The sequence below is a fragment of the Furipterus horrens genome, unplaced genomic scaffold (genome assembly GCF_987537825.1).
Source record: "Furipterus horrens unplaced genomic scaffold, mFurHor1.1.pri manual_scaffold_2, whole genome shotgun sequence".
NCBI classification, from domain to species: Eukaryota; Metazoa; Chordata; class Mammalia; order Chiroptera; family Furipteridae; genus Furipterus; species Furipterus horrens.
Window position 1 is genome coordinate 193620659 of NW_028327172.1, and position 25508 is coordinate 193646166.

A 25508-nucleotide genomic window follows, 5' to 3' on the forward strand; every position below is an offset into this window, starting at 1 on the left:
CAAGAAGCTTGAGTTTTCATCCGTTAACTAGAAAACAGTGAGTTTTTACTGGAAACGTTTTGGTTTTCTAGAAATCGTTACCTGTGTTCAATACCCACTTCAATTAAAAAGCTCTTGCAGATATTAATTTTCTGAAAGTAACTCAGCTATTTGAGATGATTAACCAAATAGCGGAGGGAGAAGTCTGGGTAGTGAAAAAGTCCAGGAGTCAGAGAGCTAACTTTCACTTCTGAGAAATCTTTGCTTGGAACTCCACTTTCACCACTAGTCCTATTTAACTCAGTTTGTTAACTCATGGACCTTAACACTAGAGTAGCCCTACATTTTGCCAAATTGGGAAATTTCCTGAGCCCCAAACGTTGAGCATTGAGACCAAAGAGGCCAGAGTAGTAAGCACCAACTTTGTCTATAAAGAAGTGAGGTTCTTAACCCACAGACAGTATCCTTACTCCAGCCTTTAAAATTAAAGTAACAAAAGGCTTAGGTTGGCTGCTTAACAACAGCTTTCTTCTTGCAGTCCCCCACTGTCTCCGGACCAGCAAGTCACCTTTGGTGACATCTTTCTTCCCTTTAATATTCCTTTTGAGCCTAATTTTAGCCAGCTTCCTGGGTGTAAATGTTAGGGTAAAGAGGGTCGTAACTGCCACATTCGACGTACTTCTCTACATAAGACGAAATCCTCTATGTCTATTTTCGCCTGACCCTGAGCGATCACAAACACAATCTCTGGAGTGGTAGCCGGTCTCAACAGACGTCAGCCTGTGCCCACCTCTACTCCCTGCTATTCTAAAGACTCCGGTCGAGGACAGCCATCAGCTTAGGCAAACGGGGGCGCACAGTACAGGAAACCCCACCACGGACAAACAACGGCTACGTGGAGTAGTTGAACATCCGCGTGGCCTCGCCCCACTCAACCGGAACTGGACGACCCTCCCCCCTTCCCCGCCCCGCCCTCCGCTCCACAAATGTTGGGCGTCCCCGCCTCTCCGGACGCACTGGGCAGGCGCGGAGTGGGCGCATGCTCGGCAGATAGGCCGCTGGGGTCTCGAGTCGCTGCAATCTGTTGCGCCGCCCCCCGCGGAAGCGGGTAGATCCGGGTCTCGTGGTTAATAGTGACGTGGTCCGTCGCACCAAAACAGAGGAGGGGAGGAAGCCAGAGGCCGGGAGCAGCGCCCGCAGCGTCCGGAAACTCCAGGCGGTCTTTCTGCAGAGCCTGGGTCCCGGCCCCCACTCTCCCCGCCCCGTCGGTTGTCTGGGCGGGTGAGTGTCTCCTTTTCGGCCCACCTTACCCTCACCCCTGTTTTTCCTGGGGGGCTCCTCGGGCTCTCGCGGACTGCGGTGGCTGCGGCAGAGCTGGGCTGCTTCTCGGGCTCGGTGGTTCCGCGGCCGGGCTGGCGACTCGGCAGCGGGACAAGCCCGCTGCTACCGAGCCCGCGTCCTCCGGCAATGAGCGTGGAAGAAAAGCCTGCAATTTGGTTTTCTCTGCAGGAAACCAGAGTCGGGGCTTGGCAGGAAAGTGGACAGTAGCCCCGGGTGGTTTTATTTTTAGGGCAAGACAGTCTACTCGGGTGGAGGCGTATAATGGAGTAAAAGAAGAGAGTGAGTCGTACGTAGCTGGAAGGAGAAACGCACGAATTCACGCTATATCCTTTCTCTCTGTTTTTCAGCCCTTGCCGGGTTTAAGAAAGACACTAGGATGCGTCCTTTGTTGTGATTCATGAGGCAAAAAGCTATCATCCAGAAAGCAGGAGCTTTTTGCCCTTTATTGTGTTGCAAATTTAAAGGATTCCCCCTTTTTCTATTTGTTCAGTAAGTGGAACCAGAGCCGACAGTAAAGGGGTAGCACCCTTTATTGGAACAGATTATGGGCGATAAACTGCTTACCGGAGTACCTGAAGTCCCTTGTTGCCGTTTCAAGCCCGAGTTTTCCAAAGTGGCTGTTTTCTCTCTGTGTTAAGATTTTAGCCCAGATGATGTGTGTTAGCTGTAGAGAGAGTCAGTAGGATGTTTTCAGTTGCCCTAGTTTGCAAAATCGAAGATGTGGCCTTAGTATGTCTTGGGTTTGTACAGAGAGTTGGGTGAGCTTGACGCACGTAATACCTGTGTTTGTTGAAAAGAGACCTTCCAGTTTTTGTGTTATTGTGAGAAATCGTTGGCAGCTATGCCTGCAGTAACTTGGACGGCAGGGAACTGTCTCAGCTGCTTTAGTCTCGAGACCCTTCGGAAGTGCCCTCGCTGCCCGGTTTTGGGGAGGTGGTAGAAAGCTTGTGTTCGCTTCCAGTTCAGGTGACTGACCACGCAGTGGAGGGTCGCCTGCTGCTAGCCCTGCCACCTTCCGTGCCTCTCAGGGCTGGAGGGAGACCTGAAGATCAAACGTCCTTTTTGTGCCAATTTGGTTTTTAAAAAGAACACCTCCCCCTCCCCCCCGCCCGAGAACTCAAATTGAGGTGTTTCTTTGGTAAACTGGCAAGAAGGAAAAACAGAAGTATGTGCTAATTGATTGCCCCTTATTAAATCCAGGAAGAGTTTTTATGAATTTAGACTGCTACCTTGAAGGGTATATTCTTGTGTGGTAGGTATAACATGAACCTCTTCTTAACCAATTTTTTCCTCCTGTGTGGGCAGTTGTGATCTTCTTTCTTAATACCACAGTTGGAATCCTGTGGATTTAGACAAATGAAATTGTTTTTGCTTATACAAAATGATTTGTGGTAATTGGGGAAAATGTTGATTGAAGCAGATAACCACAAAAGAAGAAAAATTATCGCTATTTCTGCCATTCATAGATCACCAAAGTGTTAGCGGTGGCTTATATCCTTTCAGACTTATTTTGGGCATTTGTATATTTATACAAAAATGGTATATTAAAAAAGCATATATGCTTTTCTGTAACCTGCGTTCTCAGGTATGGACTTTAGACCTTAACTTTTAGGGAATGTTCACTGTATGTTTGCCAGACCATAACAGTTAAAATTGTGGTTTTAAAAGATTTCCTCCAAATATTTATGATGATCTGAGATTTAATAAATTAATATGCATAGTGTGGCAAAGTAAGGCTTTTCTTTTAACTCTGGGAAGAGCAGGCACAGAACGGCCTGAGTTGACAATATGGAAGTTAAAAAAGTTTTTGCTAATTTCGTTATTTGATTCCATGGCTACAGTGTGCTCCCAATGCTGACAGCTCTCCAGGCCTGCAGCAGTAAGGTCCTGAAAGATTTTGCTTTACAAGTCTCACTCAGTAGGCTTTACTGACATTGAGTCTTGGCTGTGTTCCCATTTAGTCCACTGCTTTATGGGTGGTGCCAAAAGAGAAGGAAATATCTCCTTCACCACAATTTCAAAGGATCAGTAAATACTATGAAACATTCTAAATATGCTGATAACCCATTTGGGTTCCTGTTAGCCGTAAACTTACCTTAAACCTTTAAATCTCTATTTTCATTATCTCTTTGATAAAATCAGTCCAGATGCTTACTAATTATGTGACTTCTTTTTCTTTGATTTGCTTTGAGTTACAGTGTTCAATATATATTCTATGTTTGTTGACTTGCCATCTCTTCTGCTGTCACCTTGGCTATCACCATCTTTCACTGGGCCTACTGCATTAATCTGCTGTTCTGCTCACTTCCACTTTGGCTTTTTATGGTTCAGTCCTCTTACCACAGCTTAAGAGATCCTTTAAAATGTAAGTCAGATTATGTCTCCCCTTTTTTGAAAGCTTCCCATTGCATTCAGAATAAAATCCAAACTCTACCAAAACTTGTTAGGTGCTACATGTTTTGGCACCAGATCATTGTGGTGGAGCTTGACCACATCAGTTTCATCCTTTGTTCCAGCCCCCTAGCATTGTCCCTGGACCCTTGCCAGGCTTGCACCTGCCTCAGGGCATTTGCACTTGCTGCGAACTATGCTTTCACTACTCTTATCCTAGATCTTGCTACGAATTCCATGATGTAATTCAGGTCTTAGTTCAGATTTTGTTTCTTCAGGGAGATTACCCTGCATTGACTTCTCCATTCTCTTGTTTTCTGCATAATATATGTCACTATTTGGGATTTCCATTTTTATTTATTTTTTATTTTGAGAGTAGTTTATTAAAGCTGGGGACAGTGAAACAAGGAAGGGCTTAGGATAGAAGAAACAAAAGAGAGCCTAAGCGGGGCTCGTTTGTCTCACTGGCATCAGAGAAAAGGGGGCCTTGGAGACAGAGTCAAGGGGTAAGCCTGGGACCAGCTGCCACTGTCCATTGCTCCCATGGTTGCAAGTATCGTGGGGACCCTTAAGAGTTGAGGAAATACACTCCTGGGAGGGAAGAGAGGTGTGGGCATGCTCCCAGCAGGGAGAACTGTGTCCTGGGTCCTTCCTTTTGAGGGTTTTAAAGGTTGCAAGTTTAGGGGAGTTCTTAGGGGAGAGGAATTTCCTTATTTTTATATTCAGTCTCCCACACTAGAAATTAAACTCTGCAAGTGGGGACCTTGTCTTTCCTTTTCACTGCATAGTAGGCACTCAATGATTATTGGTTGAATGAATGAACTTGGTGAATATGTCTCTATTCCTCTTGAATATACTGTCTATTTTAGGCCAGTTCTTAATGGAAGAACCCTAGTTTTCAGCTCCTTTTAATAAAGCAGTCTCAATAATTCTTGATGTTTGGGCCACATTCTACTTTAGACCTATAGAAGTAATCTCTGGGAGGACTGGGTCACAGAAATCTGCATTTTCAGCAAGTGCTTCAGGTGATTTTAATACACATCAAAGTTTGAGAATGTCTTTTAATATTTTAATAGCTTTTTGCTGGAAGATTGCTTCTTTATAGCAGTAATGATAGCCACCATTTTGAGGAACACTGTATGTCAGGTACTACAGAGAAACTCAGATGTAGGTATTCCTACTCCCATTGTACAAAGGAAGGGACTGATAGACAGTGGTAGAAAGTTGGATTTGAACCCAAACCTGCGTTTTAAAAAATTTATTTATTGATGAGAGAGAGAGAAACAGAGAGAGAAACATTGATTTGTTGTTCCACTTATTTATGCGTTAGTTGTTTGATTCTTGTATGTGCCCTGACCAGGGATCGAGCCCACGATCTTGGCATTTCAGGATGACACTGTTACAGACTGAGCTACCCTGCCAGGCCCCAACCCTGCTTTCTTAATCACTGTACCCTATTGTCTTTGAACTGCAGTGTTTAGAACTGTACACAGTACTTTGGTTTTGACAGGCCATGTGTTTTGTTAAGGGCAAGATAATGTTTTCTGTCCCATTTCTAATCCTATCCTTAATGAAGTCCATTGTTTTAGTGGTCTTTTTGCCTGAAGTTGTACAGCTGGGAGATGACCTCAAGAAACATTCTGCAAGAACTACTAAGTCTTTTTTTGCTTTGTTGTATTGAGTGATCATCTTACCAGACTTAAAGTAAATTTGGAGTATTTTCTCCTTATTGTGCATTAACTTGTGTTGCACACACCAGAAGCCCATCCAGTGCTTTCTACCTGCTTGTACAGCTATTTGGATTTTTCCTACATTTTCTCCATTGATTTAGGTGTTTTACTATTTGGACTACCATTGGATCATCATAAACTGAATAAATTTCACACCGCAAAAGCACTTTTCAAATGAGTTTTAAAAATGTTAAATTTGATCGTTGCATTGGTATTTTTGTAGGGGGACTTAATCCAGAGAAATACTGGTTGTTTTTTCTCTCTTCCTAGTCTTTAAGCCTGGCTAACTTTTTCTGTGGAGGCTCAGGTCACATGACCTTTACTAGAGCTCTGTCCTAACCCACCTTAGGCTTCTGCGAACAGTCATATGAGACATCACTTTACCTTCCATATTTAATTGTCTGTGGCTGTCTGGCCTATTTCATGGAGATGCCCGATGAGGTTGGAGAGGACTAATTAGACAATCAGTAGGCTTGTTGATGGAATAAATAAATGAAGAAAAATCTCAACTTTATTCTGTATCTATTAAAAACAGCACATTGCTAAAAAGAATTTTTTGTAATAATCTTTTCCATATAATTTAATAAGCCTTAGAACAGAGACCTCAATATAAGACACTAAATTGTCTAAATGGATGATGATAAATAGTGATATATTGGTATGTTAGTTGAAAAGATTTTACAGAAAATTAAGCACTCCTCCAAATGGTTCTTTTTATATTGTGATTTATATTAGGATTTTTTTAAGATTGTAAAACTTCTTAGACAGTTATTACACAGGTTTGTAAGTAAAGGTATTCTTTTGATGTGTGTTTATCTGCATATTCATTTTATGGCCCACACGACACTAACCAGATGAATGTTTGTTTCTGTAGTTGGGCACATATCAGAAACTGCAAGATAGGTAAAGAACAGTTGGGCACTTTCAAAACCATTTTAAAAGAGGGCTGAGAATTATCCGAGTTTGAAATTTAAAAACAACTACCTGCCTGAATATCAATAATAATGGCATTTACTATTTTTTAATTGAATTTATGGGGGTTACATTGGTTAATAAAATTATGTAGGCTTAAGGTGTACAGTTTTACAATACATCATCTGTATATTGTGTATTCACCACCCCAAGTGTGTCTCTTTCCATCACCATTTATCCCCCATTTACCTTCTTCTATCTTTCTACTCTCAACTTTCCCTCTGGTAATGATCAGCATTTAAGTATTTATGGGATATATATGCCAGTCCCTTGATTTCCTTTACATTATGTTTACCTGACACATCAACCCTCCAAGTCAGCTATTGTTATCCCTAATTTACACTGGGGGAAACAGGCTCTGGGTGGTTAGGTAAGTTGCTCAAGGTAGAGCAATTAGTACTGTTGGTATTCAAGCCAATTTTCTCTTGACCCAAAGCTCATGTACTTTATATTACAACAGTGTTGACTAGTGTTTTAGATTTACACAATAATGGAAGATGTATTAAGTAAATCTACTTGTTTTAGTTATCAGAATATGCTAGTAGAACTACTTTAATGAAATGTTTTGTTCTATTTAAACCTAGCTTGGCTATGCATTTCTAATAGCCCTTCCCCCACCTTACTAAACATAAGACATGTTTGTTATTGTAAAGCTGTGAAGGATAGTAATATATAAAGTCAACAACAACAAAATATAATCCACTTACTCAGAAAGCATCTCTTTTATTTTTTAAAAATTTCAACTTTGGTGTAAATGAGGAATAAAGCCTCTTAGGCTTGTATCTTAATGTTTTGTTTAACTTAAATGAGCTTTGTACTGTGGCCTTAGAAACTTTCTAAACTTGATTTTTAAGTGGGTATATTTTATAAGATATTTTGAGTAAATGATATATTTAACTTTGGACATTAATGTAGTTTTCAGTTTTCACCATTATACATATTTTGATGAACCATGGCTTTAAATACTTAACCCAAGCTCTGAATAATTAGAGCAACCAGTCTACAAAATAAGTCATATGTAAGAAATTTTAGTGATTTCAAATGTAGTGATTTTAATAGTAATTCAACAAGTATATACAGCATACATATACTTGCAATACCTAGAAAATTTACATGAAAGTTATTAATAGAAGTTGCCTCTGAGGAGAGTACCTTTCACTTTTGTGGTTTTATTTATTTTTTCACCTTTCTGTGTTGAATTTTAAAACTATAAATGTGTATTGCTTTTAAAATTAAATTCAACTCTTGGCACCCTAGCCAGGTACCTCAGTGGGTTAGAGTGTCCTCCCTATATGTCAGTTTGTGAGTTTGATCCCTGGTCACAGCACATACAAAAGAACCAATGAATGCATGAGTAAGTGGAACAATGAATTGATGAATTGATGTCTGTCTGTCTGTCTGTCTGTCCGTCTCTGTCCCAGTCTCTCTCTCAGTCTCAGATCAATCAATAAAAAATAAAATAAATAAATTCAACTATGGGAAATGTATATTTTTCTAAACTAAAATAATTTTTAGGTGTATAGTAGTGTTTGTATTTTGTTCATAACATTTTCTACTTCAGTGCATTTGTTTTGGAGAAAGTTACTTCTTGTTGGTCATTTTCATATCGAATTTTCATTTCCTTTTTTAAACTTAGGTCAAAGCACTGATATGAGTGTCAGCTTTCTAAAAATACAGAAGGAAGCTGGGTTTTGCTTGACTGCACTCATTGGCAAGTGTTACAGGTGCAGCACTTTCAAGATTTAACAGCTAATGAAAGTACTTCAAGTTAGGGATGCAGTCAGCATCTTCAGGGTATATGCATTGAACTTAGACATCAATGTCCTGGCTGCTGTCTTGTTTCGTCTTACCATATACTGTTTAAACAAGTTAATTTTTTAAAACATAGTATGTATTTTGTTGCTTTGTTACTCTTGGCAAACATAATGTAGAAGAAACTTCTTTGAAATTGTGAAGACTTGAAATCTGTGGTGTTCAAGCTTCCTTTTTTCATAACATTTTCTTTTTTATCACAGTGGGTCTAAACATTTCTCCTGTCATGAATGGCATTTGTGCATCTGTGTGCAGATACGTTACCTAGGCTGCAGTATGGTTGAGAAAGCCTCCTGAGTTACATAAGTGGGGAGAGCAGTAGCTGTAATTCCTTCTGCTCAAAAAGTCATGGGCAAGCGAGTGAATGAGAATGACGCTGAGAAAAAAAGTTCAGATTCCACTCTGATTTGTCTGAATGATGTAAATCATTCATAAAGTTGTAACTTCACTTGGGATGTGCCTCACAATTTCAAAAGACACTGCTACTTTGTAATACAGCTATTGAAAACTGCTTTCTTAACATTTATAAGCAACTTACATCCACTGTGATTTAGGATCACATAGTATGGAATTTTTATATCATCTTCTGTTGAATTTTTCTGTTTTTAACTTATGAAATACTGCCTTTTCCCCTTGAGTTTAAATGTTTTAATTCAGAGTATGACTACTAAGTACTCTTTTTGAAAATGAAATGCATATGTAATTTTCTTTTTATTACTAGTAAGTACTCCAGTAGACATTTAGAAAACATTTTCAGAATATGAAACTTTGGGTTATGATATTGCATGTAAACGAAGATGATTTGATTGAAAAGTTTTCTTTTATTTGACTATTTATAATAAATTTTACTCCTGGACCTTGAGAGAATTGGATTGGACAGGAGTAAGGACTACCCAGGGAAGGACAGGAAATTTTTAGGTGAGGGACCAAGATCCAGAACAGAAGACTTCTTTTTTCCCTTTCTCTTTTATGCCCAAGAGTGTTAGCTGAGCCCCTGGGGAATACAGACACTCTAAAGCAGTGTACAGAGAACTTGGGCTGAGAGTTGAAACTACGTTGCAAATCTAAGGGCTTAGAGTTGAATTGGCCCAAAGTATTTTACAGTTTATAAAGCGCTCTTACAAATTCTCACTTGATCCTTGCAACAAACCTTTTAAATGAATAGTTTCAGTTACCACTCCTGTTTTATAGATAGATAAACTGAAGTCACAGAAAGGCTAAGTAATTTATTCATTCTCAGTAGCTGGGCCATAACTTAATCATTTATCTAAGATTATTCTTTCTGCTGTCCCAAGATGCTTTAGCAAGTGTTGCCTAGGGTGATTCCTAGAATATGATCAAATCCTGCTAAGAAAAAGAAAAAAAAGTGTCACTGAGGAAAGAAGGTAATGTCTAAGACAGGAAAATAGGGTCATAGTAACTGGGAATTTCCAGAAAAGTGGTGGCAGCCTCTGGGTGGGCCTTTAACTGAGTCCTGTGCTGCAGAGTCATGGAAAAATGAAAGAGCTAAGAAAATTCTTGAAGGCCTTGAAGAGTTAAGCTTCTCCTTTTCTTTGAATTTGTACTTTCACCAGAAAGGTTATCACAGAAGACATTTGTCTGTGACATTTATTTTGGTTAACGATATTGGTGTGTAATCATTATTTTCATATGAGTTAACTATAATTAATAATTAATTTAAATGCCAGCTCTTGGAGGAAGGGGCTGCTTTTTATTTCTTCTATATCCTCCTCAGAACTCTTCTGCCAGTTACATAGTCCCCTGAGGACTTATTAGCTATATCCTTTTCGGGAAAGGAGAAGCGAGAGGAGACATGGGTTTGAATCCTGCGTCTGCTGCGTGACTTCGGGTAAGTCACTGAAGCTCTCTGGGCCTCAGTTCTTTCCTCCTTAAATGAAAGGATGAGAACTGATGCATCCCCAAGGGTTTATGAGTACCACTTCTGCAGTTCTCATTTGTGGAAGGTGAATAAATGAAGACAGCGTCCTGTGATCTATTACAGGGATATCTTGCACAGGCTTCCTGTCACAATGACCTTGTTTCTTCTATACGTTCCCATTCTACTCTATGGAAAGTAACATTTTGTTGTTCTCGGGTTTTTTTTTAGCTTGCTATAGTCCCTCCCTTTTGAATAGTGTGCCCTCTGAAAGAGTGTCTGATTTTTTTGTTATCTTGTAAAAATATTTTGTGTTAAGAGTTTAAGAGGTGAACAGTGTACGGTCACCTTATCGGGGCACTGTAGGGAATATTATAAGAAATTCGAAACTATAATTGCTTGGCTGTTAATTTGAATTTGTAAAAAATGTCATGATAGAATTCAGAGAATACTTAATCACATAGACTTGTTATATTTAGGGTATATATGGGATTTTCCTCAACATTTACATATTTAAAAATGTCTTTAACTTTTAACAAAAAATAATTGAGTTGAATCTGTATTGTTGCCCACGTCCCATTAGAGATGAAAATAGTTTAAGAGAAAAGTATATCATTAGTAGTAATAGGAAGTCACTTGATAGTTTTCTAATTTCTGTACTGCTCAAAAGTTGTCTTTATAAGGTTGAAGCAGATGATTGGTCATATGTGGACTGAGTCCTGGTCAGGAATTGATACTGTGGCTTCCTGTCCAAGGTCTCTCTCATTCCAGATGTGTTATCATGGTCAAATTGCTAGCCTACTTGAGTCTGTTTTCTTCATTTTAAAACAGGGATGATTTTCCTGCTCTGACTTTTTAGAAGGCTGGTTATTAGGATGTGAGAGTAATAAAGCTACAGGCAAATATAAATAATTATAAGTTATGGCTATGTTTGATTGAGATTCATTTCTGATAAAAGAAAGCAAATGAATATGTTGTAAAATATTGTATATAACCTTATTACATTGAGATGTTGGGTGATTTTATAAAAGTAATCCCAACTATAGACATTAGTATATAGTGTGATATTATGGTAATGCTGGAATTGATAGACATTTTGTTCTCCCTGTTTAACATGAAAGGTACATAGAGTTTTGGGATATCTATGCTTGTTTGGTTGATCAGTTTTCTAAATTGGCCACTGGGTAAAAACTTGGGATCAGAAATTTATTTCTAAAAAAAAACATTATTTTTAGAGGTAATTAGCTCTGTGATATAATTGGGAATAAGTTTAAAAATAGAGTAGCAGTCAGACTCAAGTATAGGCAACCTGAATGTCCTGGGGGGCAGTTCCAGCAGTTTCTGGCATATGATTCACTTCCTTGGTTTTATAACTTTGTAGCTCTAATTAATAGAATGGGTGCTTTTTAGATAAATGCTTCTTCTGAGTTCCCCATTTCATTGGCCAGCACCTCTGTTTTTTCTTTTTTAAAATAGTTTTTTAAAAAGATTGTATTTATTTTTAGAGAGAGGGGAAGAGAGGGAGAAAGAGGGAGAGAAATATTGATGTGCGAGAGATAGATCAATTGGTTGTCTCTCACACTCTCCCAACTGGGAACCTGGCCCATAAACCAGGCATGTGACCTGACTGGAAATCAAACCAGTGACCTTTTGGTTTGCAGACCAGCACTCAGTCCACTAAGCCAGGCCAGCCAGGGCTCTGTCTTCTCTTTTCTTTTTCTTTTTAAATATATTTTATTGATTAGGGAAGTTTTCTTTCATTATTTTTTCGAGTAAGTTTTCAGTTCCTTGCTTTTCCTCTTCTCCTTCTGGCATTTTTATGATTTGGATGTTGACACTTTTGGAGTCGTCTTATTCTCTCCTAATTTTTTTGAATCCTTGTTTCTTCATTTTGTACTGATTGACTATTTCTTATGTTACAAATCATTGATTGAACCCTAGCTTCCTTCCCTTCACTATTGGTTCCTTGTGGATTTTTTTCTTTATTTCACTTAGTATAGCCTTCATTTCTTCCTTTATGTGTTTGCCATACTCAATGTGTTCTCTAAGCATCCATATCACCAGTGTTTTGAACTCTGCATCTGATAGGTTGGCTATCTCCATTTCACTTAGTTCTTTTTCTGGAGTTTTGATTTGTACTTTGATTTGATCCATATTTCTTTGTCTCCTCAATTTGGCAGCCTCCCTGTGTTTGTTTCTGTGTATTGGGTAGAGCTGCTTTGACTCCCTGTCTTGGCACCTGTTACGTTGTAAGGGGCAGAGCCTTAGGTAGTCCTCAGGGATTTTTCAAGTTAAGGACTCTTTAGATGTGATAATTAACATTTGTAGTTATCGTTTTAAAAATTATTAAATGCTGAATGTCATTTAATCCATTCACTATTTAAAGTTCTTGGTTGTTCCATAAATTATTCAGAGGGTATGAACATTTTTTAACCTTCTGGATTTGTATTGTCATAAAAGTTATTATAGTTTGTAATCTCAAATTCAGTGTCTAATTTATTTAACAATCTGTTTGCATATGCTCTGTTATTAAGATGTCTTTGCCAATCGTATTAGTGGAATGTTTTTTTTCTTTAGTCTTTTGCACTTTTTTTTGAGGTTTTTTTTGTACATACAGATTTATGTTATAAATTTGTTGATATTTTCCATTGTATATATCCTTAAGAAGTTCTTCCTCAAAAGTAAAGTAAATATTCACCTAAATTGTCTTGCCCTGGTTAGGGACCGCAGTTGGGTAGAGCATAATCCTGATATGCCAAGGTTGTGGGTTTGATCCCCAGTCAGGACACATAAAATAATCAACCAATGAATGTATAAATAAGTGGAACAAATCAATGTTTCTCTCTTTCCCTCCCTCTCCCTTTAAAAAAAGTTAATATTAGTTCAGACACAAACGGTGTATAATGAAATGTTTCTTTACTACTTCTGTGTCCTAGCCCCTTCCAGAGGCAACCAATTCTAAATTATTTTTTAAATATTTAATCCTTAATGTTTTAGACCATTTGCAAGCATCTTTCCATAGATAAAAATTTATCTTTCAGCTATTCATGTGTGGAAGTTTTGGCATCAACTTTTAGTATTTACTTTGGGTAGAATCTTTTGTTTACATGTGTATGTAAATGTGTACACATTTACATACACATGTAAATACAGGATAGGGCAAAAGTAGATTTACAGTTTGTATGGAAATAATATAGTAATAAAGAATACAAAAATAAACTTTTGTTTACTTACAACTGTAAACCTATTTTTGCCCCACCTTGTATGTAATTTGATTCATAAATTAAAATGTAGTATAGACAATTAGGAAAACAAGGAGGAAAAAAATCATCTGATCACTTTTAACAGAACCTGTATAATCATTTTAAGGTAGAGTAATGCTTCCATAGGTTTAAATTTTCGGCATATAGTAATTCTACATTTTTTTTTCTCTTAACCACAAGGATTTCACATTGAGCATACTGGATCTGTGACTCATTGCTTGTGAGGGAAATGAATTTCTTAGTAATATTGCTTTTGAAAGCAGGAGCACAGAGCTAACCTTTATTGAAGAAGAGAGGAAACTTGAGATTGGCAAAAATGTAGGAAGGGTAAATAAGGGTTCATATTTTCAGTATTCAAAATAAAAGGGGAATCAAATTGACAAATCAAATTTTGGGTTCTTAGAACTGACTGCTTTTCTCCTTAATAAGGAATGGATCTGAGGTGTGTAAAGGATAAGCTGACATTTTGTTATATTTTGTTGTGGGTATCAGGGAGGATTTATTTAAAAAGAAAGGAAAGGTGGGGGACGGAGGGAGAAGGGGGCTAAATGGTGATGGAAAAAATACAGTAAAAAACTAAAAAAGAAAGGAAAAGGACTTTTCCAAGTCATGCATTCAGTTTATGCTGGGACCACAATGGAGCTGGAGCAGCAGGGGCCAGAGATTCCAAGTCATAAAATGTAAAGGGATTGTCTGCTTTTATGGAAGAACAGAAATGCCTAGTTAAGCCTCAAATCAAAATTAATTTATAAGCCTCTTAGTAGAATTACTGGGAGGGCAGTCTCCAAAAGTTTCTGGAGAACAGTGGATGATTGTGGAATCAGTGGTACACTACCCAATATTACTAACTTAAGTAAAATGTCAGTAATAATCTACTACTTTTTGTCATTTCTAAGGACTTTGCCTAGGACCACCTGGAAGTAGTGTTGGTGTGCTTTGTCTCCTCTGGTCTCTCATAGTTTTGTAGGCTTTCCTTACTTTTGATGTCCTTGGCAGTTTTGAGGCCTATTGGCTAGATATTTTGTAGAATTCCCCTCAATTGGGGCTTAATGACTTTTCTCATGATTTGAGTTGGTGTTATGGTTTTTGGGAAGAATACCACAGAGGGGAAGTGCCTTCTTAATCACATCATATATCAAAGGGTGCATGATTTCAACACATCACTAATGGTGTTTGCCTCATTCTTTTGATTAAGGTAGTGTTTGCTAGGTTTCTATACTATAAAGTTACCTTCTTTTTCTGTATTCTGTCCTTTATAAATGAGTCCCTAAGTCTAGTTCACATTCAAGGCTGGGGGATGGGTGCGGCGGTTAAACTTCACCTCCTAGAGGGAGATAAACCTACTAATATTTGGAATTTTGTAAGAAAGATTTGTCCCTTTCCTTGCCTTGGGAGTATTTTAGCAAGCCACAAATAACATGCATTGATATGAACATTTTTATAGTTTTGATTTAAAAAAATTACATTTCGGAAGGGTTGTAGCACTAACTGTAGAATTGGTAATGTGTGATGAAGCTTTTCATTGTACTTTTGTGTTTTGTTTTTAGGTGAAGGTTCACATTTTAATTTGCATATATCAGATGACTTAAAGTGACCTTTAAAAAAATGTTTGTTAATTAGTTATAGTTCCTCTTTTGGGAATTTTTTTTTTCTTGGGCTTTATCTGTTTCAAAAGAATTTTATAGACTCTGGGCTATTTTAACTCTTTTAGCTCTTAGATACTTAAAAGATTTATTTACATTTTGCTTGCTAGTCCTTAATTTTTATTTATTTATTTTTAAAAATTTATTTGTTTTTAACAAGGTCTCTTTATTTAATTTAATTTTAATTTTATTTTATTTATCTTTTTAGAGAGAGGAGAAAGGAGAAAGAGAGGGAGAGAAGCATCAATGTGCGGTTGCCTCTCGTGTGTCCCCAACTGGGTATCTGTCATGCAACCTAGTCATGTGCCCTGACTGGGAATCGAACCAGCGACACTTGGTTCTCAGGCCAACGCTCAATCCACTGAGCCACAGCAGCCAGGACTAGTCCTTAATTTTTAATTATCTTTAGGGTTTTTGTCTTTATTCAGATCTTTTGACCATATCATTCTGAGTCCTATTGTATTCTTTTAAATTTGTTCTTGCTTCTGTTACATTTACCTACTGAATGGAAATTTGCTAGTGATAGGTAAAGCAAGAAATAAATGAGTAAGGCCATTTTAGGTAAAAGTCATGAAATGGTAGTTCCATTCCAAATTAATGTGAGAACTATTGTGGGTTAATCTGTCATATGATTGAATTGTGTGCTTTAAAAATTCACGACTGATTCTCCCGAGAATTTTGTGTTAAAAATAACTTTTAAAATGTTTACTATTTTGAAATGCATTACAAAAATTTGAAAATTACTTCTATAATTTTGAAATCTGTGTTGACATTATATTTTGGGAATTTTACCCCTAGGTGCTTATAAAATATACCTTCTTTTAGAAAAGACATTTAGAATATAATAACTTCTTAAAAGCATATAATCCAAGTCCAATATTTCCTTCTGTAAAAGGAACCAAAATGAACTCTCTCTCACACACATGAACATATAAACACTTTTTCCCCTAAATCTCTAATGGTTTGGAATACATTTTTTTCCCCTTCATGTGAGTCCTTAATACCTATGGGAACAAAAAATAGGTCCAAAATAAAAGAGTGGAAGTAAAATAGTCAAAAGAAAATTCACTGCTTATCATTAACCTTCAGTTCATCCAGCATGTCCCTCAAAGAAATCAGTGTGTTAAAAAACATTAAGCAAAATAAAAAACTTTCCAAATAATATTTCATATTGTCATTGATTGTTATTTTCACCACTGTGTTGGTATTTATTTATTTATTTTTAAGCATTAAAAAGAAATCCTCACTAAAGGGAATGTTTATTAATTTGAGAGAGAGAAAGAAACATTGATGTGAGAGAGAAACTGATTGGTTGCCTCCCATATGTGCCCCAACCGGTGATCGAACCCGCAACCCAGGTACATTCCCTGACCAGGAATTTTTTTCTTTTATATTAAATTTATTGGGGTGACATTGGTTAATAAAATTATATAGATTTTGAGTGTACATTTCTGTACGTTATCTGTATATTACATGGTGTGGTTACCACCTGCTGACTGGAAAATGAACCCACAACCTCTTGGTGTACGGGATGATGCTCCAACCATCTGAGCAACCAGGCCACGGTACTATGTTAGTATTTAGATTTATTTTTCTGTGGTTTTCAGTTTTATGGCTAATAGTCTGAGAAAATAGTTAAGTAGAAAAATGTGTGAAAATAGACCCCTTATTAATTTGGTTTTGGTGCCATGTAGAAGGGAAGCAAATAACCTATAAAAAGTTCTCAGCCTTACTATGGTATAACAATGGATTAATACTCAATAATATAAAGAACTCTGAAAATCAAAACAAAGAGTTTGATAAGTAAATATAAATGTCAATAAACTTGAAAAGCTGCATAGTCTCATTAAAACTAGGAAATAAAATCAATGAAATATATTTTTTGGTCTTGACATCATGGCAAAAAATGTTTTAAGTTGAGTATATTCATATATAATAGCACTATCAGTGACAGTATGTAACTACTATGCTATACAATTTGCAATTTGTAATGTATGCTTGTCATAAAATTAAAATTGGTAAAGGCTTTCAGTGAATGTCTTTAGACATCAAAATTTAATTTTTTTGTACTCTGTCCTACAGAAATATGGGCACAGAGACTTTTTAAAAGATTTTACTTATTTATTTTTAGAGAAAGGAAGGGAGGGAGAAAGAGAGGCAGAAACTTTGATCGGTGGCCTCTTGCAGGTCCCCAACTGGGGACCTGGCCCACAACCCAGGCATGTGCCCTGACTGGAATTGAACTGGCGACTTTTTGGTTTGCAGGATGACGCCCAGCCCACTGAGCCACACCAGTCAGGGCTGGGCACAAAGACTTTTGTTGCAATATTACATTCACAAAAAGTTGGGAAGGCCCTAAGTAATCCCTACTAAAGGTTGCTAAAATTGTATGTTCATATTTTGGAGTATTAAAAACAATGAGGTAAATAGAACTTTATGTATTGAAGGTCTCTGAGGCTTTTCATGTTAGGAAAAAAACAAGTTGCAGAGCATGTATAAAATAATCTCATGAAACCTACCAAAATGATACATGTTTGTGTATATATTTCTGAGGGTATAATTATGTATAAAAATACCTGGAATTATTCACACCAGACTGTTAACTCTGGTATCTCTGGGAAAAGGGAGGAGAATTGGGGAGAGAGGAATTGGAAGGTTGATGTTTTTCATTTTTCTCTATGTACTTTTGGAGATACCACTGATAACCTAGTTATCTGATAAAAATATGTATCACTGATAACTGCTATTTTACTATTTCTTAGTAAGAGTGTTTGGCCTAATTAAGAACCACTTTGAAGAAGTTTATTTCCCAAGGAATCAATTCTATATATAAGCATGTAGTTTCATGGCATAATTTTAGAAAATATACTGTGACAAAACTACAGTATCTACTTTTTCACCTTTTCCAAAGTTATAACCAGGCAATTAAATCTGACTCCCCAGCAGAGTTAATATAAGGTAAATTAAACCCACCCAGCATGAGCTGGAGTGTTTAAGGTTCTAACAGCAGACAATAAATTGGTTAACAGCCCTGGAGAATTCTCTCAGTCCTTGAAGAGACAGGATGACTCAACTAACTTGTTGCAGCTGAACTCTACCTGGAAAGGTTTGTTTGTTGTGGAAGGCGAAAATGACCCGGATTTGAAGGACATGGGGAATTGTATTTACCTTCCTAACATACAGAGTATGTTCTTTCACTGCTTTTCTGTGTTGAGTTGTTTAGGAGTGGATGGTTTGAGAGATTTAAATGTATGCACTTGTTCGGCCTTTTATGCTGCATAAAAAGTCACTTATAAACTGTTGCTTAATTTAGACCCAGAGTCATATTGCTATCAACAAAATTAATTATAATAGGGAATACTGATACATAAATGCTTATTATGAAGATTTTCAAAAATAAAATTATGTAGGAACTCCCCAGTACCTATCACCCAACTTCAGTAATTACCAACTCATGGCCAGTTTATTTCATCTTTTTCATCTACACCCATATTTACTTCTCTCCCTCCTCTTCTGGAGTTTATGAATTTTTTCAGGGCATGGTTCATATGTTTATGATTTAGGCCTTTTGTAACCAATAGCAGTAAAACTGGTTGTCTTCAGGGGTCAAGCCGATGCCTTTGATATTATTTAACACTGTTCTTACATTAGGGATATATGTTGGGGAGGTGAACAACTTCTGAAACATGAAAGGCAAAAGCCTCTTCTAGGCTGATACACCAGACTTCTGATGGAGTAGCTCAATTCTGTCTTGCCTGGGATAGAGCAGCTTCTTATGTCTCTGGACACCAAGGGATTTTAAATGTATGGTGGGATTGGTTCAGTTCTTTGCTTTAGTACTTAGTTGCTGGTGTGCATTGACACTTGTTCTGAGGTCCTAGCCAGAAGAGAACTTTTTCCACTCTTTTTTTTTTTTTTAAATCAAGTATTGGGTTGGCCAAAAAGTATGTTAAACTTTTTCCATACAATGGCTCTAGTAGTGCTTAGCTGTCCTTAACTTCATTCAAAGCAATTTTGTTAGATTGTATTGTGACAGCTGTCCTACAGCGTTCATTAAAAAAACTTATCAAAATGGATGAATTTTTATGTAGCCATTTTAATACTGAAGATGAAAGAAAATACACAACATTTTTGGCATATTCGTATCGGCAGCCGTCTGTCTCGAGAGACGATGGTGTAGCTTCTTAAAGAGTCTATCTGCACCGCCGAGAATGGCTGTGCAGTCCGACTCGGGAGTGACACGGTATCTGTCTCCTCCCGTGTTGAATCGACATCTTGCGATGACGCTGGAGTGTCCTCTCCAGTGGAGGAGCTACAGAGCCTGGGCAGGGTGATATGGAGGGTCTGCTGTTGCCCATGCAGCAGACCCCCCCTCTCTTCGCAGCTGAAGGGTCCAAGGGAAAGACGGAGTCAATACAGCTTGGCTTCAGGTGCGCCGCAGGAGTTGCCATATTACGCTTTGTTATTTTAAGAAAGGTAAAAATGCAGCTGAAACACAAGAAAAGATTTGTGCCGTGTATGGAGAAGTAGCTGTGATAGATCGAACGTGTCAAAAGTGGTTTGCGAAGTTTCTTGGTACTTTTGACAATTTGGCGAAATAATTCTTTGCTGTGGGGCTGTCTTATGCATTGGGAGACATTTAGCAGCACCTCTGGCCTCTACCCACTAGAAGCCGATAGTTGGAGATACAGTATTCCCTCACTTATTGCGGGTATTACGTTCTAGACCCCCTCCCCCCACGATAGGTGAAAATCCGCGAAGTAGGAACCTTACATTTATTTTCATATTTATATATATTTTAAGGCTTTATAAACCCTTCCCACACACTTATAAACTGTTCGCAGTCCCTTATTAACCTTTCCCACTCCCTTAGTAACCTTTTCCACGCTTTTACAAACACTACTTATGTTCTTAAACATATTCTACACTCTTAAACCTACGTAACTTTAACAACATACGTATATAGTACCGCAAAATCTTGTGATATAGCAAAAAATCCGCGATAAATAATTAAATGTAATATTTTTAAAAATCCTGTGGTACAGTGAGGCTGTAATATGTGAACCACGATATAGAGGGCTACTATAGATGATGTACTCAGAATATCCAAATCACAAGTTATTGGTGAAAACGAAAAATGTTTCTTATTTACAGAAAAATATGTAATGGACTTTTTGGCCACATCAATACGCTCAAGTGGAAAGTAGGAACTGAAAACTGAATACAGTAGTCCCTCACCGTATTGCAGTTCACTTATTGCTGCCTCACTGTATCGCGGGATTTTTAAAAATATTTAAGTATTTATCGTGAATTTTTTGCTATATCATGGGATTTTGCGGTACTGTATACGTATGTTGTTAAAGTTACGTAGGTTTAAGAGTGCAGAATAAATGTAAGGTTCCTACTTCTCAGGGGGGTCTGGAACATAATACCTGGGATAAGTGAGGGAATACTGTAGTAGTTTAAACAGCTCAAGTTTACATAAAGAAAGTTCCATAGAAGCATAGCACTATTGAGGAATGTCCTATTATAAATATATTTTCCCCCTTTTTTGGAGAGGCTAATTAAAACTAATGTATACTTTAAAATTCTAGTTGATTTTTGTGCTTTTGGCATATATAGATAGAGAAAAAATAAACTTTTGCAAAATTCAGTAAATATTTATTCATTGCCGTAGCTTACTCAGTGAGGGAGGTGTTTGCAATGTGATGACTAAGACAGGTTTCTGCCCTTAAGAAGCTGTTTTTGTATTGTTTTTTTTATTGGGTGATAAAAGCAAATCTCCCTTTCTTTATAAAAGTGAATTTGCTAGTAAGTCCTCACTTAATGTCATTGATAGGTTCTTGAAAGCTGCGACTTCAAGTGAAACAATGAATAAAGAAACCAATTCTGATATAAATGAGTTAAGTTCCTATGGTGTATTTCTTGTCACAAAAACATCAAACTGCTATATGAGTATAAAGACTCAAAACACTCCTAACATTAGACATTGAAATGTGAGCTATACAGACATGTAAGAAAGACGAATAAAAACAAGTAAGATCATTTTATTTTCTAGCCCACTTATTCCACTTCAGGTAGCAGGTGGCCTGAGCCTGTTCTTGCAGGTCAGGCAGGGTACAAGGCTGGAGACCACCCTATTCTGTCTCGGGGACACACACACACACACACACACACACAGCAGAGTATCCGAGGAAACATACACACACACACACACCCCAGAGTATCCGAGGAAACCTACACACACACACACCAGAGTATCCGAGGAAACCAACACACACACACACACACACACACACACACACACACACACACACACACACACACACACACACACACACACCAGAGTATCCAAGGAAACCACACACACCAGAGTATCCAGAGGAAACCTACACACACACACACCCAGAGTATCCAGAGGAAACCTACACACACACCAGAGTATCCAAAGGAAACCTATGCAGATATGGGGAGAATGTGCAGACTCCACACAAACAGTGGCCCCTGCTGGGAATCAATTTTTTTTTCTTTCATCAATGTTAGAACAAAACAGTGTTATTGGAAGACCTGTTGTACTTTTTTAGCATTTCCGTGTTTAGGGGCTCCAGAACTGGTTAGGCATTTTAGTATTTGAATTTTATTTTAAAAAATCTTAGTAAAATATCTTTTAATTTTAACTGACATTTTGTTGGCCGGGGAGGCACAGAGAGAGAGAGGAAGGAAGGACCAGTATTTTTAAGTGGACACTTGCTTATATCCACACCAGCACAGTCTGAGCTCTTTCTTCCCTTGTGGACATGTTGAAAAGACAATTGAGAAATAGGCTTTCAAGGGTGAACTTTACGTATAAGGGTGGATTATATTTACTTAAAGGGTTTTCTGTGTTAGATATGTATAGTCAGTTCTCTAACGTAAAGGCTAATCAATTTACAAAGTAAGGTGTGGACACAGAATGGCCTCGGCCCAAACTAGGAAGCAGTCAGAATTTATATTTGGTGTTTCCTGCTTCTGGAGAGTTAGGCTTTTCAGATTAGGTTGTTTGCAACCCCACTCACCCTTTCAATCCCCACGTCTCCTTAGTTCAGGCAAACAGATGTTGGAAGATATTAGATGAGAAGTAGGTTGTCCTGACTCTTCGACAACTTGATTGCACCTCAGTGTAACTTTGTATTTCCCCAAATCATCATCTAGAAGTCTGCCTCATTCTTTTCAAGGGCTGTAAAGGATGTACTTATACTACATTTATTTAATCAGAACCACAGAGATGAGCACTTTGCATTACCATTTTTTTTGCTCCTGTAAAAAACGTTGCAGTGAGCATCCTTATACAAAAATTTTGCACGCTTGTTTCGGTATGGATATCCAAATTAACTGGATAAATTAATTTTTACTAGTCTCCTGATGAAAGAGATAATTTGATTTGCACTACTTCCATTTTATATTTGCTTATTGGCTATAAATGTTCCTGTGAACATGATCTTTGCTCCTTTTTCTATTAGGTTGTCATTTTCATATTACTTTTTAGAGTTCTCTGTAAATTAAGGAAATAAGCCCAGGTACATGTTTGCAAGGGTTTCCCCCTAGTTTGTTCTGTCTCTTTATTTTATGGCATATTGTTGGTTTATAAAAACTTATTATTTTCAAGCTGTCAAAATTATTGATCCTCTTTATTATTTCTTGGATTTATGTTTTTCTACATGTATCCCATTGTCTTGTTGTACATTGGTGACTTTTTAAAGCTGATTTTTTCCTATATGTTAAAAATCTTAATACATAAATACATATTCATTATAAGAAATGTCTAAGAATTGATAAAATTAGTCTGTCCTAAAATTATATTCTCTTCCCCAGAACTAACCGCTTATTAAGTTCCAATCCTTTATATGTATATCATACAGTACTTCAATTAAGAAAAAAATAGACAATTATCCTGCCATTTATTAGTCTGTGTTTAAAATTGCATCTTTATCATATTCTTATTTAAAAATTTTTATTTATTGATTTTAGAGAGAGGAAGGGGAGGAGAGAGAAAAAAAATCAGTTTTTGTTTATGCATTCCTTGATTGCTTCTTGCATGTTCACTAACTGGGGATTGAACCTGCAACCTTGGCATATTGGGATGATGCTCTAACCAACTGAACTCCTTGGCCAGGGCTTTATCATATTCTAAATTCCAGGCAAATCACAGGTGACTTTGTGGACATTATTCTAATTGATTGCTATGGTTGACTCTTTCTGTATGTGACTTCATTTTTAAAAAGTTAAATCACTCATGGGTCTAGAATTTGTTTTGGTATAAAGAATGAGGGTAGGGAGCCAGCTGTTCCTAACACCATTTATGGAATAATTTGTTTCTCCCCAATGATTTTATATGCTGTCATCAAACCAATATATTTCTATAACACCAACATAACCTCTGAAAGCATTTGACTGAGCTCCCTATATCTACTCTATCAGTTTTCCACAGGGCAGCCAAGATGACCTTTTTTTCCCTTTCCTTAGGTTTCTTCTTTTTTTAATTGTTGTTCTGTTACAGTTACCCCAATTTTTCCCCCGTTGCTCTTCCCTGCCCCTCCCACCCCCACTCCCATAGTCAATCCCCACCCCATTGTCTATGTCCATGAGTCATTCATACATGTTCCTTGACTAAACCCTTCCCCTTCTTTTCCCCCTAATCTCCTTTCCCCCTCCCCCTGGTTACTGTCGGTCTGTTCCTTGTTTCCATGCCTCTGGTTCTCTTGCTCATTTGCTTGTTTTGTTCATTAGGTTCCTCTTATAGGTGAGATCATATGGTATTTGTCTTTCACCAACTGGCTTATTTCACTTAACATAATACTCTCCAGATCCATCCGTGCTTTTGCGAAAGGTAGGAGTTCCTTCTTTTTAAAACACATCAGCATGAAACCCTTTATGGGATTCACACTGCTCTTTGGATGAAGACCTAATCTTGAACACGGCCTGAAAGACCCACTGTGGCTGGCCCCTTGACCTCTCTGGTCTTATTTCAGACCACTCTTCTTGCTGTCTGGATTCCAGCACTTGGAGGCTTTCTTTCAGTCCCTTCATCACGTCACGCTCTTACTCACTACAGGGTCTCTACACTGCTTTTCCCTGTATGTCTACAATGCCCTCCAGACCCCGATCCCCACACCTACTTCACCTTGCCCTGTTGCATTCCAGTGCATCCTTCCATTTTCAACTCTGAGTTAACTTTTGAGTAAATTCTACCCTGACTCCCTAGATAAGTTTAGAACCTGTATACGCTTTCTAGGCAGCGTTTATCTTAAGACAAAACAAAACAAAAACCCCCCAGCTTTATTGAGATATCAGTCATACAATGCACCATTTAAAATGTACAATGCAGTGATTTTTAGTATATTCATGAAGTTGTGTGACATCACCATAATCAATTTTAGAACATTTTCTTCACCCCAAAAGAAAGCCTGTATCAATTAGCAGCCATATCCCATTTCTCCCCCAGGCCCCAGTTCTGGACAACCAGATTGGTTTTTAAGTTGTAAACTCTTAACAACAACTTTTGCCATTTAAAACCATTTTTTAAGGTATACGCTTTAGGGGCATTAATTAGATTTACAGTGTTGTGCAACTATCACCACTGTCTTTTATCCAAACTTTTTTTTTTAATCACCCCAAACAGAAATTATCTTATTATTTCTTTAATAAGAAAGTCTGTACTTATTAAGCAGTAATGCCCCATTTCCTTCTTCCCCAGCCTCTGACAACCACCATTCTATTTTCTGTCTATATGAGTCTGACTATTGTAGATACTTCTTTTTTCTAAAAATTATTGATTTTAGAGAGAGGGAGGAAGGAGAAAGAGAGACATCGAGAGAGAGAGAGACATCAGTTTGTTATTCCACTTATTTATGTATTGTCGTCGGCAGCCGTCTGTCTCGAGAGACGATGGTGTAGCTTCTTAAGAGTCTATCTGCACCGCCGAGAATGGTTATGCAGTCCGACTCGGGAGTGACACGGTATCTGTCTCCTCCCGTGTTGAATCGACATCTTGCGATGACACTGGAGTGTCCTCTCCAGTGAAGCTGAAGCTACAGAGCCTGGGCAGGGTGATATGGAGGGTCTGCTGTTGCCCATGCAGCAGACCCCCCCTCTCTTCGCAGCTGAAGGGTCCAAGGGAAAGACGGAGTCAATACAGCTTGGCTTCAGGTGCGCCGCAGGAGTTGCCGGTGTTGACTACAACGTCAGACCGCCTTAGGGACTCCGGCTCCGGATTTTCTGTCGGGGTTTACTCCCTTAGCCTTTCCCCTGAAGAGGTATGCCGCAAGGCAGCGGAGGTTTTTTGGAATCAGAGTTTTCCTTCTCTGAGGGACTACTGTATTCATTGGTTGATTTTTGTATGTGCCCTGACCAGGGATCAAACCCACAACCTTGGCGTATGGGGAGGACGTTCTAATCAACTGAGCTGCCAGGCCAGGGTCTGTAGATATTTCATATAAGTGAAATTACACAATATTTATTATTT

The 25508-nt window shown here is 37.9% G+C and overlaps 1 protein-coding gene across 3 annotated transcripts in view; it reads left to right on the top strand.

Moving 5' to 3' along the window:
* The first annotated feature begins 1103 nt into the window (after positions 1 to 1103).
* SMIM14 (small integral membrane protein 14) overlaps positions 1104 to 25508 on the top strand; it is a 60098-nt gene continuing 35693 nt past the window's right edge. Inside the window, exons 1-2 of one of the 3 annotated variants that reach the window (XM_090266971.1) lie at positions 1197 to 1260; positions 25398 to 25478. The gene's annotated coding sequence lies outside the window, so the exon portion shown is untranslated. Of the gene's footprint in view, positions 1261 to 10010; positions 10075 to 25397; positions 25479 to 25508 lie in introns of those variants that run through there. The other 2 variants (XM_090266973.1, XM_090266972.1) reach the window with 2 other exon arrangements.